This window comes from Trichosurus vulpecula, chromosome 3 (assembly GCF_011100635.1).
Source record: "Trichosurus vulpecula isolate mTriVul1 chromosome 3, mTriVul1.pri, whole genome shotgun sequence".
NCBI lineage: Eukaryota > Metazoa > Chordata > Mammalia > Diprotodontia > Phalangeridae > Trichosurus > Trichosurus vulpecula.
Genome location: NC_050575.1, coordinates 409,647,932 through 409,663,268, shown reverse-complemented (window position 1 = coordinate 409,663,268; position 15,337 = coordinate 409,647,932). Strand labels below are relative to the sequence as shown.

Below are 15,337 nucleotides of genomic sequence, written 5' to 3'. Positions count from 1 at the left end.
CCCAGGAGCCAGCGGCGGGGCAAGGACTCGCCACACCTCCCCCCCCCCCCCCCCCCAGCTGTCTGTCCTGCGTCCCAGCCTGGCGCTGCTTGGGCTCCGCTGCCTCATTAGCCCAGGTGTGCCCTCCTCCCCAACCTCCCCCTACTCCGGGTCCATCTTGGACCCGTGTGCTCAGTCTGCCCAGGGGCCCTGGCCAAGCCGAGCGAGAGGGTGTGAGAGGACAGCGTCTCGGTCCCCGCTCCTCGCTGCTGTCTCTTTTCTTCCCCTTTCTGGTTCTCTCTCAATCTCTCCTGCACAATCTCGGTCCAGCTCTCCCTCTGTCTGGCTTCCTCTTCCTTCCCTCCTCCTTTGCTCGGTGAGCTTGAACTTCAGCTTGGGCAGGCGGTCCTAGCCTTCCGGGGGGCGGGCCCCCTCCCCCTTCCCTTCCCCCTCCCACTGGGGAATCTTTCCCGGGGGGCGGGGAGGGGGAGCCGGGTGACTGGAGGTTGAAGGAAATGAGACAACCTTTTCCTCCTGCAGACGCCGGTGTGTTCGGGGGGCCCGGCCGGGAGTCGGGGCCAGGAGGAGGAGGGGGAGGAAGGAGGACAAGAAGGTGGTCGCTGCAGAGCTGGGCCCTACTGGAGGCTCCGGAGGGCCAGGCTAAGGGAGACCCTGGAGGGGCTGCTCGTGGCGCGCCCTGCTCCCCCACACTTGGCTTCAGCCGCGAACCCCGAGACCGCCGCCTAGCCTGCTTTGTCCCGTCCTCTGCCGGGCTCCGCGGGGAGAGCAGCTATCTGCTCGCGGAGCCCGCCCGCCGCTAGCCCGGACCCCCGAGAGTTAGGAGATCCCGAGACACAGGGCAGTCATCGGCTCCCGGGGCTCCCCGCTTGAGGGAGCCGTGACCAGGGCGGCCAGGTAAGGGAGGGCTCTCCCCCGACCCTCTCCCCTCCTCTCTGGTTGCCAGAGGCACCCCCCACCCCCGTCAGTCCCTGGTTCAGTTTCTGTTTCCGTCTGTCTGTACGTCCGTCCCTCCATCTGTCTCTAACTCTGTCCCCGTCTCGGGGGCCGCCCTTCCTGGGGCTCGGGGGGCTGGGGGTGGGGTGGGCACAGCCCTGACACGCTCTTGGCCGGGAGCCCGGGACAGCCGCCGCTCCTACTCTGGGCTGCCCGGGCCGGCCCGACGTGTCTCCGCAGGCCGCCAGTCCGCCCCCCGCGCTTCGCCTTCTCCTATTCTTTCCTCCCCCTCCTCTCCGGCCCGCCCCTGACATCCTCCAGCTCCCGGACCCGCCTCCCACATGGTCCTCCCTCCCCGCCCCGCGCCTGCCTCGCGACTGACCAGCCTCACATCTCCCGCCTCCTGGCGGAGCTACCTCTCAGTCCCTCCCACCTGTCCTTCAGTTTCCCGCCCCGAAGACCAGCCCCTAACTCCTGGACTGGTTACGGAGAACTGCCCCGCGGCTCTGTACCAGGCAAAGATCCTCTCCCGGAAGGCACGGCCGCCGGAGTTCTGGTCACGCCCTGCTTAGGAAGTTGGCGCTGCCGGCTCTCTCCTCCTCCTCCTCCTCCTCCATCACCATCACCATCACCATCACCATCTCCTCCTGCTCCTCCTCCTCCTCCTGCTCCTCCTCCTCCTCTTCCTCCTTCTCCTCTCCTCCTTCTGCTCCCCCTCCTCCTCTCCTCCTCCTGCTCCTCCTCCTCCTCTCCTCTTCTTCCTCTCCTCCTCCTCCTCTCCCCCTCCTCCTCCCCCCTCCTTCCCCTCCTCTCCCTCTTCCTCCTTCCCCTCTTTCCCCTCCTCTCCTCCTCCTCCTTCCCCTTTTCCCTCTCCTCTCCTCCTCCTCCTTCCCCTCCTCTCCTCCTCCTCCTTCCCCTCCTCTCCTCCTCCTCCTTCCCCTCCTCTCCTCCTCCTCCCCCTCCTCTCCTCCTCTTCCTCCTCTCCTCCTCCTCCTCCCCCTCCTCCCCCTCCTGCCCCTCCTCTCCTCCTTTCTCTCCTCCTCCCCCTCCTCTCCTCCTCCTCCTCCTCCTCCTCTTCCTTCTCCTTTCCTCCCCCTCCTCCCCCTCCTCCTCCTCCCCCCTCCTCTCCCCCCTCCTCCTCCTCCCCCCTCCTCTCCCTCCTCCTCCTTCCCCTCCCCCCTCCTCTCCTCCTCCTCCTCCTCCTCCTCCTCTCCCTCTCCTCCCCTCCTCCTCCTCCCCCCTCCTCCCCTCCTCCTTCTCCCCCCCTCCTCCTCCTCTCCCCCTTCTCCCCCCATCCTCCTCTTCCTCCTCCTCCTCCATCCCTTTTCCAGTCCCACCGTCTACCCCTGCTCCTCCCCGCAACCCTTCCCACTGCTCTTGGCTGGAGAGATGCTGGGGACCCATTCAGGTGTGAGGATAGTTTCCTTGCAGGATCAGAGCATGGACCAGCACGGCTGGGGGAAGGGCAGAAGCATTTATTAAGCCCCTACTATGTTCTAGGCACTGTGCTGCATGCTGGGGATACAAAGAGAGGCAAACAACCACCAAACAAAAAAGCCCTCTCTGCCAGGGAGTTGGTATTATTGGAGGTGAGGCTGGGCCATTCATTATGCTGGTAAGAATGAGGCAAAGAGCAAAAGGGGCAGAGGAGGGGAATTGAGGGGAAAGGGAAGCCTAGGGAAGCTAGTCCTAGGGAAGGCTCCATTCTAGAGGGGAACCAGAGCAGAGCCCTGAAGGATAATAAGGATTCTGAAAGGCCGTGAGGAAGAGGGAGGACATTCTGGGAGTTCGGGCCACCCTGTGGGGAAGGAAGGCACAGGACCCCACAGGAGAGGGCATGCCCAGCGAGCTCTGGGAGAGGCAAGGGGTGCAGTTTGATAGGAATGTAGGCAGCAGGTAAAGGACCCAGGACTGGAAATGGGACTGGAAAGGAAGGGAGGAGCCAGACTGGGGAGAGTCTGGAGGGCTGATCTGAGGAGACATTTTATCTTAGAGAGAATGGGGAGCTGCTGACCCTGGGGCAGGAGAGGGAGGGGCAGCCCTGCATTTTAGTTAGAAGGACTGGAGGGGATCCAGGAAACCAGGTTGGAAGCTATTACTGGAGTCGAGTGCAAGGTTATGACGGAAGGATCCAGGGTGGCAGCCATGTCATTGGAGAGAATGGGGCGGATGGAGAGAGGCTGGAATAGACAAGACTTGGCAAATAATAGGATATGGGGAGTAAGGGGAGAGAGGAGTCCAGGACAATGCTAAAGTTGTGAACCTGGAGTCATGGGTGTCCAGGACAGAAACAGGGGCATTAATAAAGGGATGGATTTAAGGGGAAAAGATAATGAGTTCTTTAGGGCATGTGGAGTTGGAGACATCCAGGTGAATCATCCTAGCAGACAGCTGACAATGTGGGACTGGAGATAAGGACAGAGGTCAGGGCTGGAGATGTGGGACTGGAGGTGAGGAGAAAGGTCCTGGCTGGAGATGTGGGACTGGAGGTGAGGAGAGAGGTCTGGGCCGGAGACGTGGGTCTGGAGGTGAGGAGAGGGGTTAGGGCCAGAGACGTGGGACTGGAGGTGAGGAGAGGGGTCAGGGCTGGAGATGTGGGACGGGAGGTGAGGAGAGGGTCAGGGCTGGTTGTAGAGATCAGGGAATCATTTGGATAGAAATGATTATGGAACTCATGGGAGCTGGTGACATCACCAATCACTCAGTCAGCAAACATTTATTAAGCACCTACTATGTGCCAGGCAGAGATGGCTAGGTGGCAAAGTAGACAGAGCACCAGGCCTGGAGTCAGGAAGACCTGAGTTCAAATTCTGCCTCAGACACTTATTAGCTATGTGACCCTGGGCAAGTCCTTTAAACCTGTTTGCCTCAGTTTCCTCATTTGTAAAATGACCTGGAGAAGGAAATGGCAAACTATTCCAGTATCTTTGCCCCAAATGGGGTTATGAAGAGTCAGACAGGACTGAACAAGAACAAAATGTGCCAGTCACTGTGCTGGGGATATAAAAAGAGGCAAAAGACAGTTCTCGCCCTCCAGGAGCTAACAATTCACTGGGGAAGATGACAAGCAAACAATTATCTACAGTCAAGCTCTAGACAGGATAAATAGGAAATAATGAACAGAGGGAAGGCACTAGAATGAAGAGAGGTTGGGGGAGCCTTCTTGTAGAAGGTGAGGTTTAGTTGGGATTTAAAGGAAGTCAGGGAGGTCAGTGGTCAGAGCAGAGGAGAGAGAATCTTCCAAGCACGGGGGACAGTCAGAGAAAATGCCTGTGGCTGAGAGATGGAGGGTCTTGTTTGGGGAACAGCCAGGAGGTTAGGGGCACAGGATTGAAGAGAACATGTCAGAGAGTAAGGTGTAAGAATCCTGGAAAGGGAGGAGGGGGTCTAGGTCAGGAAGGGCTTTGAATGACAGAGCATTTTGTATTTGATCCCGGAGGCCATAGGGAGCCACAGGAGTTCATTGAATGGTGTGTGTGTGTGTGTGTGTGTGTGTGTGTGTGTGTGTGTGTGTGTGAGAGAGACATGGTCAGACCTACGCTTTAGGAAAACACTTCAGTAGCTGAGTGGAAGATGGACTGGAACAAGGGAGAGACTGGAGGCCGGCAGACCGACCCCGCCCCCTGCCCCCAGCACCTATTGCCAGAGTCCAGGGGTGAGGAGATGAAGGTCTACACCAGGGTGAGGGCAGGGTCAGAGGAGAGAAGGAGGGCATATCTGAGAGAAGCTGCAGAGAGGAAATCACAAGGCTTTGGTGTGATGATGGATGTGGGAGGTGGGATTGAGTGAGGAATCCAGAATAGCTCCTCGTTTGAGAGACTGGGAGGCTGATGTTGTCTTCTACAATAATAGGGAAGGTTTAGGGGGAAAGAGCATGAGCTCCGGTTTGGACATGCTGAGTTTCAGATGTCTACTGGACGTCCAGTTAGAGATGTCTGAAGGGCAACTGGAGATGAGCGACTAGGGCAGAATAGGTAAATCTGAGACTCATTGGCATAGAGGTGGCCATTAAATTCATGGGAGCTAATGAGATCCCTAAGGGAAGTGGTCTAGAGGGAGGAGAGAAGAGGGACTGGGACAGAGAGTGAGGGACACCTATGGTTAGAGGCCATGACCATGATGAGGATCCAGCCAAGGAGATGGGGAGGAGCAGTCAGAGAGGGAGGAGGAGAATCAGCAGGGAAGGTGTCCTAAAAACCTAGAGAGAAAAGAGGATCCAGGAGGAGAGGGTGACCAGCAGGGTCAGAGGCTGCAGAGAGGGAGCTCAGGGAGCATGAGGATAGAGAAAAGGCTCCTGGATTTGGCGCCAAAGGAATCATTAGTAACTTTGGAGAGAACAGTTTTGGTACAATGATAAAGTTAGAAGCTGGACTGTAAGGGGTTAAAAAGAGAGTGAGAGAGTGGAAGCCCCCAGTGTAGACAGTCTCAGAAGATTGCATCAAGGAATAAAATGTGGAGGGAAGAGAGAAGCGGGCGGAGATGGAGCTGGGAGGGCCACTCACTGTTATTGACATGGGCCAGCTGAAGATCCAGCCAAGGAGTGGTCAGAGAGGTAGAAAGAGAACAGGGAGATGTCAGGAGGGAGAGTGGCCAACAGTGTCAAAGGCTGCAGAGAGTTCAAGCGAGATGAAGTCAAAAAGTCATTGGGTCACTTGGAGAGGGCAGTTTCATTGGGGGCGGGGGATTGAGAAGTGAGCCAGAGTTGGGGAAGTGGAGGTAGCATGTGTGAAAGGGAGGGGAGAGATGGGATGGTCTCTTTGGGGATGGCATGATCAGTTGGAGACCAGGATGTTTGTATAGGAAGTGGCTAAGTAGCAGTAGACTGGGAGAGTTTGAACATGAGGAGGGGTCAGCCCAGAGGGGACAGAGGAAGTCATTGTGTCAGGGGCACTTGTGGAGGTGGGAGCCTTGAGAAGGCTGGTGGAGAGGCGTAGGCAAGGGGGTGTGTGTGGGAGCCCTGAGATGGAGAGTGGGGGAGGTGAGAGCTCTCAGTAGGGGGCGCCTTGGTGAGATAGGACCTCTTCGGATAAAAGCGGGACAAGAAGCAGAGAGAGGGTCACAGACACGCTGGATGTGGGGAGGACAAGCCAGTAAGGGCAGCTCTAGCCTCATCATGCAGCACAACTGAGTGGTGCTGGCAGTCAGGTTCAGGAAGATCTGAGTTCAAGTCCAGCCTTAGATATTAGCTAGCCGTGTGACCTTGGCCAAGTCACTTAATCTGTTTACCTCAGTTTCCTCAGCTGTGAAATGAGAATAATACTCGCACCTGCTTCCCAGGTTGTTGTAAAGCTACTAGCACAATGCCTGATCCATAAGAGATAATAGGATAACATAGGAGACATAGGAAAACGGCTTGTTTTCTCTTTCTTTTTTCTTTCCTCCCCTCCCCTCCCCTTCCCTCCCTTCCCCTCTCCTCTCCTCTCCTCTCCTCTCCTCTATTCTCTTCTCTCCTCTCCTCTTCTCTCTCCCTTCCTTCTTTCCTTCCTTCCTTTCTTTTTCTTTCTCTCCCTTCTTTTCTTTCTTCCTTTCTCTCTCTCCTTCCTTCCTTCCTTCCTTCCTTCCTTCCTTATACATTAAGAAATAACCACATGTATAGTTAGGCATAACACATTCCTGCAATGGCCATTTTTTAAAAAGTCTCAGTCTGTACCCTGAGTTTTATACTTCTCTATCAAGAGGTGAGTAACATATTTCATTACTGATCATCTGGAATCACGTGTGGTCATTGGGGTGATCAGAGTTCTTAAGTCTTTTTTTTGTCTGTCTAAAAAATTTTAATTATTTATTTTAACTTTTTTCTTTTTAAATTTTGAGTTCCAAATTTTCCCCTCCCACCCCCTCCCCCCCACACTGAGAAGGCAAACAGTATCAATCATATATGTAAAATCATGCAAAACTTTCCCATATTTGTATTTCAAAAAAAGCGAGAAAAACAAAGTGAGAAAATTATACTTCAGTTTGGAGTCAGAGTTCATTTGTTGTCTCTCTGGAGGTGGATAGAATTTTTCATAGTAAGGCCTTTGGAATTAATTGTCTTGGATCATTGTCCTGATCAGAGTAGCCAAATCTTTCACCTTTGATCATCATTACAACATTGTTGTTACTGTGCACAATGTTCTCCTGGTTCTGCTCACATCACTCAGCATCAGTTCATCTAGGCGTTGCTATGTTTTTTTTTAAACCACCCCCCTCATCATTTCTTACAGCACTGTACTATTCTGTCCCAATCATATACCACAACTTGTTCAGCCGTTCCCTGATTGATGAGGAACCCCTCAATTTCCTGTTCTCAGCCACCACAAAAAGAGCTGCTCTAAATACTTTCGTACATGTGGGTCCTTTTCCTTGGATCTCTTTGGGATACAGACCTAGTGGTGGTATTGTTGGATCAAAGGGTATACGGTTTTATAACCCTTTGAGCACAGTTCCAAATTCTCTCCAGAATAGTTGGATAAGCTCACAACTCCGTCAATAGTGAATGCATTAGTGTCCCAGTTTTCCCACATCCCCCCAGCATTTGTCATTTCTTATAGGTGTGAGGTGGTAGCTCAGGGTGGTTTTAGTGTGCATATCTCTAATTGGTAGTGAGTTAGAGCATTTAGATCCAAGATATTGGGGCAGTTTTCCTCAATAATTTTTTGAAATATGATGTCTAGGCCCTATCCTTCCTCTCCAATCCTACCCCCCCGCCAAAGTATATTCCTCTTCCTTCCCTTTCCATTCTTTTAAGAATGTTGAATCATTAAGAAGAGCCAAATACTCCCAGGCTCCCTGTCTCACTTGACTTTCTCTTGATGATGCTGACATATCTTCTCTCCATGTCAGAATGTAGGCTGTTTGTCCTCATTTAGTTCCTTATAATTGCTAGTTAATGTTTAACTTTGTGTGTTTCTCTTGACTCCTGTGTTTGCATTTTAAAGTTCCTTTGCAGCTCTGGCCTTTTCATCGGGAATGGTTGGAAGTCCTCTGTTTCATAACCTCCCTCCCCCATAGGATTATGTTCAGTCTGGCTAGTTCAGTTGTTCTTTGTTGTAAGCTGATATCCTTTGTCTTCCGTGATATAGGCCAAGCTCCCCACTCTTTTTTAGTGGTAATAATTAAGCCCCTACTATGTGCCAGGTGGCATTTACAATAATTATCTCATTTGAGACTCACAAGGATGCTGACCAGCTGTTCCTCCCAACTCACTGTGTCAGGAGCATAGAAGGACCACTGAACCCTGAGGAGGGAGGGAGGCCTTTCTCCAACCGGTCACCAGAAGGGGCAGCTGGAGGAGGTTTGGCATCAGAGGGAGGGATGGCCCAGGGCCCATCCATCCCTGCAGCCCTGACAAACTGTCTCCAGCAAGTGAAGGAATGAATTCCTGGCCCTGTGGCCCAGACCACATGATGCGGCCTCCAACAGAGGGGCATGGCTGGACATCGGTTGTGCAGACATTGGTAGGATGTGGTAGAGTGAACTGTTATGGAGTCATGGCTTATCCCTCCCCTTCCTCCGAGGCACAGAGATCATTTTCGTTGGTTGAGGAAACAGAAGGAAAGTAGGATCTGAGTAATTCAGCCTTCCCTTGATCTCCAGGACTCTTCTTCCTGCTCGAGTGCAATAGGTCCCCTCCCATCTTCTCTCTCCTGTTGCACCTACTAGCACTAAAAGAACTTTGTGGTGGTCATTGTCCCAAGTGTCCATCCCCGGGCACTAATCCTTCTGGGGTTTTGCACTCTTGACCCACATCTTCCCCACCTGCCCTTGCTTTATTGTCTCCTCCACCATCCTCCCGACTGACTCCTGAAAGGAGGGAACCGGAGTCTGGGGTGGGAGGCTGGCCACTCTGCTCTCAGAGAGGAGGTGCTGGGCTAGACTTCTGTCTGTGTCCCCCCACCTGCCATCAGCACCAAGTTCCATATGTGGGTCTTGACTCCTGCCAATTAGACCAAGACTACACATGGCAAATAGCAAAGGAACCCATAGGTCCAAGCAGCCAGCCACCAGAACCCAGAGAAGTTCTAGAGATGCCAAGAGAACCCCAGATCTCCCCCAACAAGAGAGATGGATCAAGGTTCCTCCCCCGGGGGAGGGGCCGGTGCTCATGGCTCAGACTTGGGGGAACTTTTCCGCACGGAAGCTTCTTTACAGCATGTTTCAGGGATTGTCCCTGAAGACAATCTGGAATTCTCGTGGCGTCTCTTCTCCCCAAGTCGGTAGCTAAAGAACAAGAGCCCTCCTCTCCCAAGCTCTCGCCAGCCCTATGTCTGGCAGGGGCATGGAGCATCCAGTCTTCAGGCTGGAGCCTCTGGTTACCCTGTTCCATTGCACTCACTAGCAGCTGTCTTGGACCTCTGTATTGGACTTTTATTTCTATATTTCACCTCTTTGGGGTATATATCCAGAAGTGGAATAACTGAGGCAAAGGCTATGAATAGTTTAATCCCTTTTCATAATTACTGATTGTTTGGACCAATGTACAGTTCCACCAACAAGGTACTAGCTTTAATTTCTTTGAAGGGGAGGTCATTTCACAGCCACTCTAACATTGGCTATTTCCTGTTTTTTGTCATCTTTGTCAATTTAGAGGGTATAAGGTAAAACTTCAGATTTCTTGTAATTTCTACTCCCTTATAATTAGCTTTAATTTTCATGTGGTCATTGATAGTTTGCCATTCTCTTTTTAAAAACTATATTGTTTGACCATTTATCACTTGGGGAATGGCTGTTGGACTTATATATTTTTGCTAATTCCTTCTATATCTTGATACCAGACTCTTGTCAGTGATATCTGATGCAGTTCTCCCCCTGCGCCCAGCCCTAACATTGAGGGAGTGTTTTGGGCCCATGTTGTGTGGAGGCCCTTCTGCTCTGGACCCAAATGAGGGATTTAGCTTGGCTTCAATCCCAGAAGAACCTGGTGGTTGACGAGAGAGTTTCTTATTCTCACAGGCTTCAGTTCATTACATCTCCTTTCTTGGAGCCCTGGGTACAAATTTACTTGTAGTTTTTGGCTCCAAAAGACAGGGAGTGGAAGTGTCCTCAATAAACATTGTGAATCATGTATGGGACAGGTATTCATTTCTTGCATGCTTAATGTAAGAGCAGCTGGGTGGCTCAATGGATAGAGAGTTGGGCCTGCTCAGACCTGAAGCATTCACTAGCTGTGTGACCAAGTCACTCCACCCCATTTGCCTCAGTTTCCCCATCTGTAAAATGAGCCTGAGAAGGACCGCCTCAGCCCCTGGGAATGTAACTTCTCAAAGTTTAGCAGGCTCACACTTCATCATACCCGCTTGGTCCCTGTGATTTAGAATCCCTGCCTGTCATTGCTCAAATGCGATCGATCTTTCATTCCTGTCACCCTCAGCCCAGCCTCGCCAATGTCCCACCTCTCCCCCGGAGCCCTCTGTATGTCTGCTCCATCGACAATAAACTTGCTTTCGTCTGAGACCTTTTCCTGTCCCTCTCCTTCCCTCTTCTGTCTCTCACAGAGACTGTCCCAGCTTCCTTGGCCTCTCTCCACCACTGATTGCCCTTTGGGCTCACTGGTCCAGGTGGGGAAGTTGGGGCACTCCCTTCCCCCTGTTGCCACAGCTTCTCCTTCTAGGATGGCTGCTTCATCCTCACCTGTGACCGGCCACACCCCTTCTGTCTTCAGGATGTCCAGCTTCCTCCCAGCTCCTGCCCTCATGCACAGTTAAGGTACTTTGGGGCTCCTCATCTCCCAGCTCCTCCTCTGCCCCATCTCAGTCACACACAGAGACAGTCGTACCCTTGATCTTGGCATCATCTCTGCAGTCATGAGCTTGGAAATGGCCTCATCTGGTCCCAGTCTGCTGTCCTTCCACCTCTTCCTTCCCCCACTCTTCACCCACAAGGTAAACCCCATTCCCTTGACCCCTCCCTTCTCTCCTAGGCCATCCCCCCATGCCCTGACTGCTCTCTCTCCCCTCCCCATCTTGGTCAACTCTATGCTGTCTTCTTTGTTTGAGCCCCTGGTCCCTTGTGCTGGGAATCTCAGCCTGGGGCTTCACTGGAGTCCTTCCTGTCCCGGCCCCTGCCCTCCCCTTAGCCCCTGTTGGCATCTTTAGTTCACTCTGCTGTCATCTCACTATCGCTCGAATTTCTTCTCTTTAAAATTAATTAATTTTTAGTTTTCAACATTAACTTCCATAAGATTTTGAGTTCCTAATTTTCTCCCCCCTTCCCTCCCCCTTCCCCAAGACGGCATGCAATCTGATATAGATTGTACATATACATTCATATTAAAAATATTTTCACATTAGTCATGTTGTAAAGAAGAATTAGAACCAATGGAATGCACCATGAGAAAGAAGGAACAAAAAAAGTAGAGCAAATAGTCTGCTTCATTCTGCATTCAGACTCCAGAGTTCTTTTTCTGGATGTGGATAGCATTTTCCATCATGAGTCTTTCAGAGTTGTTTTAGGTCCTTTCATTGCTGAGAAGAGCTAAGTCTATCAAAGTTGGCCATCACACAGTGTGGCTGTTACTGTGTACAATTGTCTCCTGGTTCTGCTCACTTCACTCAGCATCAGTTCATGTAAGTCTTTCCAGGTTTTTCTGAAATCTGCCTGTTCATTATTTCTTATAGCACAATAGTATTCCATTACATTCATGTACCACAACTTGTTCAGCCATTCCCAAATTGATGGGCATCCCCTCAATTTCTAATTCTTGGCCACCACAAAAAGAGCTGCTATAAATATTTTTGTACATGTGAGTCCTTTTCCCTTTTTATGATCTCTTTGGGATACAGTCCTAGCAGTGGTATTGCTGGGTCAAGGGGTATATGCACATTTTTATAGCCCTTTGGGCAAAGTTCCAAATTCCTTTCCAGAAAGATGGGATCAGTTCACAACTCCACCAACAATGAATTGGTGTTCCAATTTCCCCACATTTTCTCCAGCATTTATCATTTTCCTGTTTTGTCATGTTGGCCAATATGATAGGTGTGTTGTGGTACCTCGTAGTTTTTTTGATTTGCATTTCTCTAATCAATAGTGATTTAGAGCATTTTTTCATATGACTATAGATAGCTTTAATTTTTTCCTCTGAAAATTGCCTGCTCATATCTTTTGACCATTTATCAATTGGGGAATGACTTATATTCTTATAAATTTGACTCAGTTCTCTATATGTTTTAGAAATGAGGCTTTTATCAGAGATACTGGCTATATAAATTGTTTCCCAGCTTTCTGCTTCTCTTCTAGTCTTGGTTGCATTGGCTTTATTTGTGCAAAAACTTTTCAATTTAATATAACCAAAATTATTCATTTTGCATTTCATAATCTCTATTTCTTATTTGGTCATAAATTCTTCCCTTCTCCATAGATCTGACAGGTAAACTATTCCTCGTTCTCCTAATTTGCTTATGATATCATCCTTTATGTACCCATCATGTACCCATTTCAACCTTATCTTGGTATAATAGGGCATGAGATGTTGGTCAATGCCTGGTGTCTGCCAAACTATTTTCCTGTTTTTCCAGCAGTTTCTGTGAAATAGTGAGTTCTTATCCCAGAAGTTGCGATCTTTTGGGTTTATCAAACAGTAGATTACCATAGTCATTGCCTACTGCGTCTTGTGTTCCTGACCTATTCCACTGATCCACCACTCTATTTCTTAGCCAGCACTAAGTAGTTTTGATGATTGCTGCTTTAAAATATATTTTAGATCTGGTACGACTAGGCTGCCTTCCCTTGCATTTCTTTTTATTAATTCCCTTGATATTCTGGATCTTTTGTTCTTCCAAATGAATTTTGTTATTATTTTTTTCTAGCTCTATAAAACAAATTTTTGATAGTTTGATTGATATGGCATCGAATAAGTAATTTAATTTAGGTAGAATTTGTCATTTTTATTATATTAGCTCAGCCTACCTACGAGCAACTGATGTTTTTCCTGTTATTTAGATCTGACTTTGTGTGAAAAGTGTTTGGTAATTCTGTTCATATAGGCCCTGCATTTGTCTTGGCAGGTAGAGTCCCAAATATTTTATAATGTCTACAGTAACTTTAAATGGAATTTCTCTTTCTGTCTCTTGCTGTTAGCCTTTGTTGGTAATATATAGAAATGCCGATGATTTATGTGGGTTTCTTTTATATCCTGCAACGTTGCTAAAGTTGTTTATTATTTCAAGTAGTTTTTTACTTGATTCTCTAAGTATATCATCATATCATCTGCGAAAAGTGATAACTTAGTTTCTTCTTTGCCTATTCGAATTCCTTCAATTTCTTTTTCTTCTCTTAATGCCAGAGCTAACTTTTCTAGTACCATATTGAATAATGGTGGTGATAATGGACATCCTTGTTTCACCCCGATCTTATTGGAAATGCTTCTATATAATAATGGTAAAGACAGGAGGGCCTCTTCATTTTATGGATGGGGTGTGAGCATGTATTTGCAAGTGTGTGTGTGTGTGTGTGTGTGTGTGTGTGTGTGTGTGTGGGTACACATGTGGAAGGGGCACCACACTTTCCAGTCCGATACCTCTCAGCTTCAGGTGCAGAGGCAGCTAGAGTTTTCGGCTGGGTCTCCTTCTCTTCCCCACTCCCCAGCCCCTAGCCCCAGGTTGGGGGCCATTTAGACTTCTCTGTGTGCCTGGCCCTGGGCTGGCTGGCCTTGGTCTTCCTGGCTTAGAGGAAGCCTCTTTTCTCTCCAGCCCTGCCCCACGAGGAGGGCTGCTGTTTGCCTAGACCCCAGGATACTTGAGGTATCTGTCTCTATCCCCTGGGGACCATGCCTGAATGAAGTGTCCCTCGGTGCTGGCAGGTAGAGCCTGTCCTGCATTAGGAATGTCTCCTGGAGCTTTCTCCTAGGCTGGTGCCTGGCCTGGGCACGGTCAGTGCTATGAGCCTTTCCTCCAGCTATGGGGGGCTTGTCTAAAGGAACTCAACACACACACACACACACACACACACACACACACACACACACACACAGAGGCGCATGCACACGTGTACTCTCTCTCTCTCTCTCTCTCTCTCTCTCTCTCTTTCTCTCTCTCTCCTCCTTCCTTTCCTTCCTTCCTTCTGTATTCCTTCCTTCCTTCCCTCCTTCCTTCCTTCCTTCCTCCCTTCCTCCCTTTCTTCCTCCCTCCCTCCCTTCTTTTTCTTTCTTTCTTTCTTTCTTTCTTTCTTTCTTTCTTTCTTTCTTTCTTTCTTTCTTTCTTTCTTTCTTTCTTCCTTTCTTTTCTTTCTTCTTTTCTTCCTTCCTCTCTTTTTTCTTTTTCTTTTTTCTCTCTTTTTTTCTCTCTATTTTCTCTCTTTCTTTGTCTCTCTTTCTTTCTCTATCCTTCATAAACTTTACTTTTAAAAACTTTGATTTCTTTGATTTCTTCTGTCTTACATTGCCTAATTTTCTTCTGAATCTCTCTCCTCCCAGAGAGCCATCCTTTAAAACAAAGAATTTAAGAAAAAGGAAGATATTAAAAATCATTGAGCAAAACTGATCAAACTATCAAAAGAGTCTGATGTTATCAATACTATTTCAGACCGATGGACTGTTGTCTGTCAGGGCCGGCTTTTGTGATTGAAGCCTTTAGTACAAGGAGAGGAAAACAGCCCCTATAGGGTGCCTGACTGCCGAGCAAGGCCACAGCCTCTTGCCAGCCCCCTCCTCCCCATCATGGCCCCAGACTCAGCACAGAGGCATCGCTCTTCTCCCTGAGAATAGTTCTCTGGGCAGCTCAGAGCCAGCAGTCAGTGCGGTATAACAGTAGTGTTCCTAGCAGCTGCTGTGGGGGTGTAAGACCAATAATACCAGCACACAGGAGGGCTGCTAGCGCAGGCTCTTTGATCTACTTTTCTAAGGAAAGCGACTTCAAGGGGTTAACAATCTCACTTTAATCAAACATACATATATTATTCACTTAGTTCTGGGGGAAAAGTCAGCACCCTGAATTTCAGAGCAAATACAAACGGAAATTACAAACAGAGAAAATATCAACAGACAGGCTTCTAGCTGTCCGACCAAAGCTATACTCATGCTTTTTATGAGTGAGCCCCAAACAAAATGCTAATCTCAGAGTATATATACACTTCTTCAGGGTCAGAGTGCTTCACACTGCTTGAGGGTTTCACACCTCTCCTGACCTAACTAGCAAAAGGCCTTCCTACAAAGGCAAGACTCAATGAAAGGCACTTGATTGGCATAGTGCTGAGAAGCACTCCAAAACAAAAGACAACAAAAGTCTCACTTTGCTTGCCCTTACATGGTCTGGGGTGGGACTGCTAGCACAGACTGTCAGAGGCTTCTAGATGGACAAGGACATGTCTGGAAGCTGGGCTCTTCCAGATGGCCAATGGGGCCCAGAGGGGGCCACACCTGTCACTCTGCTGGGCTGGCTCTGGACACCAAGCCCTCCTGGGTTCCCAGTGCCTCTGGCGGCTTCCCAGC

General features: G+C 49.6%; 1 protein-coding gene across 2 annotated transcripts in view; it reads left to right on the top strand.

The window, feature by feature from the left end:
- Nucleotides 1-204: 204 nt before the first annotated feature.
- Nucleotides 205-15,337, top strand: part of EVA1A (eva-1 homolog A, regulator of programmed cell death) — a 29,250-nt gene continuing 14,117 nt past the window's right edge. The window contains exons 1-2 of one of the 2 annotated variants that reach the window (XM_036751300.1): nucleotides 205-355; nucleotides 520-894. The gene's annotated coding sequence lies outside the window, so the exon portion shown is untranslated. Of the gene's footprint in view, nucleotides 895-15,337 lie in introns of both variants that reach the window. The other variant, XM_036751299.1, reaches the window with a different exon arrangement.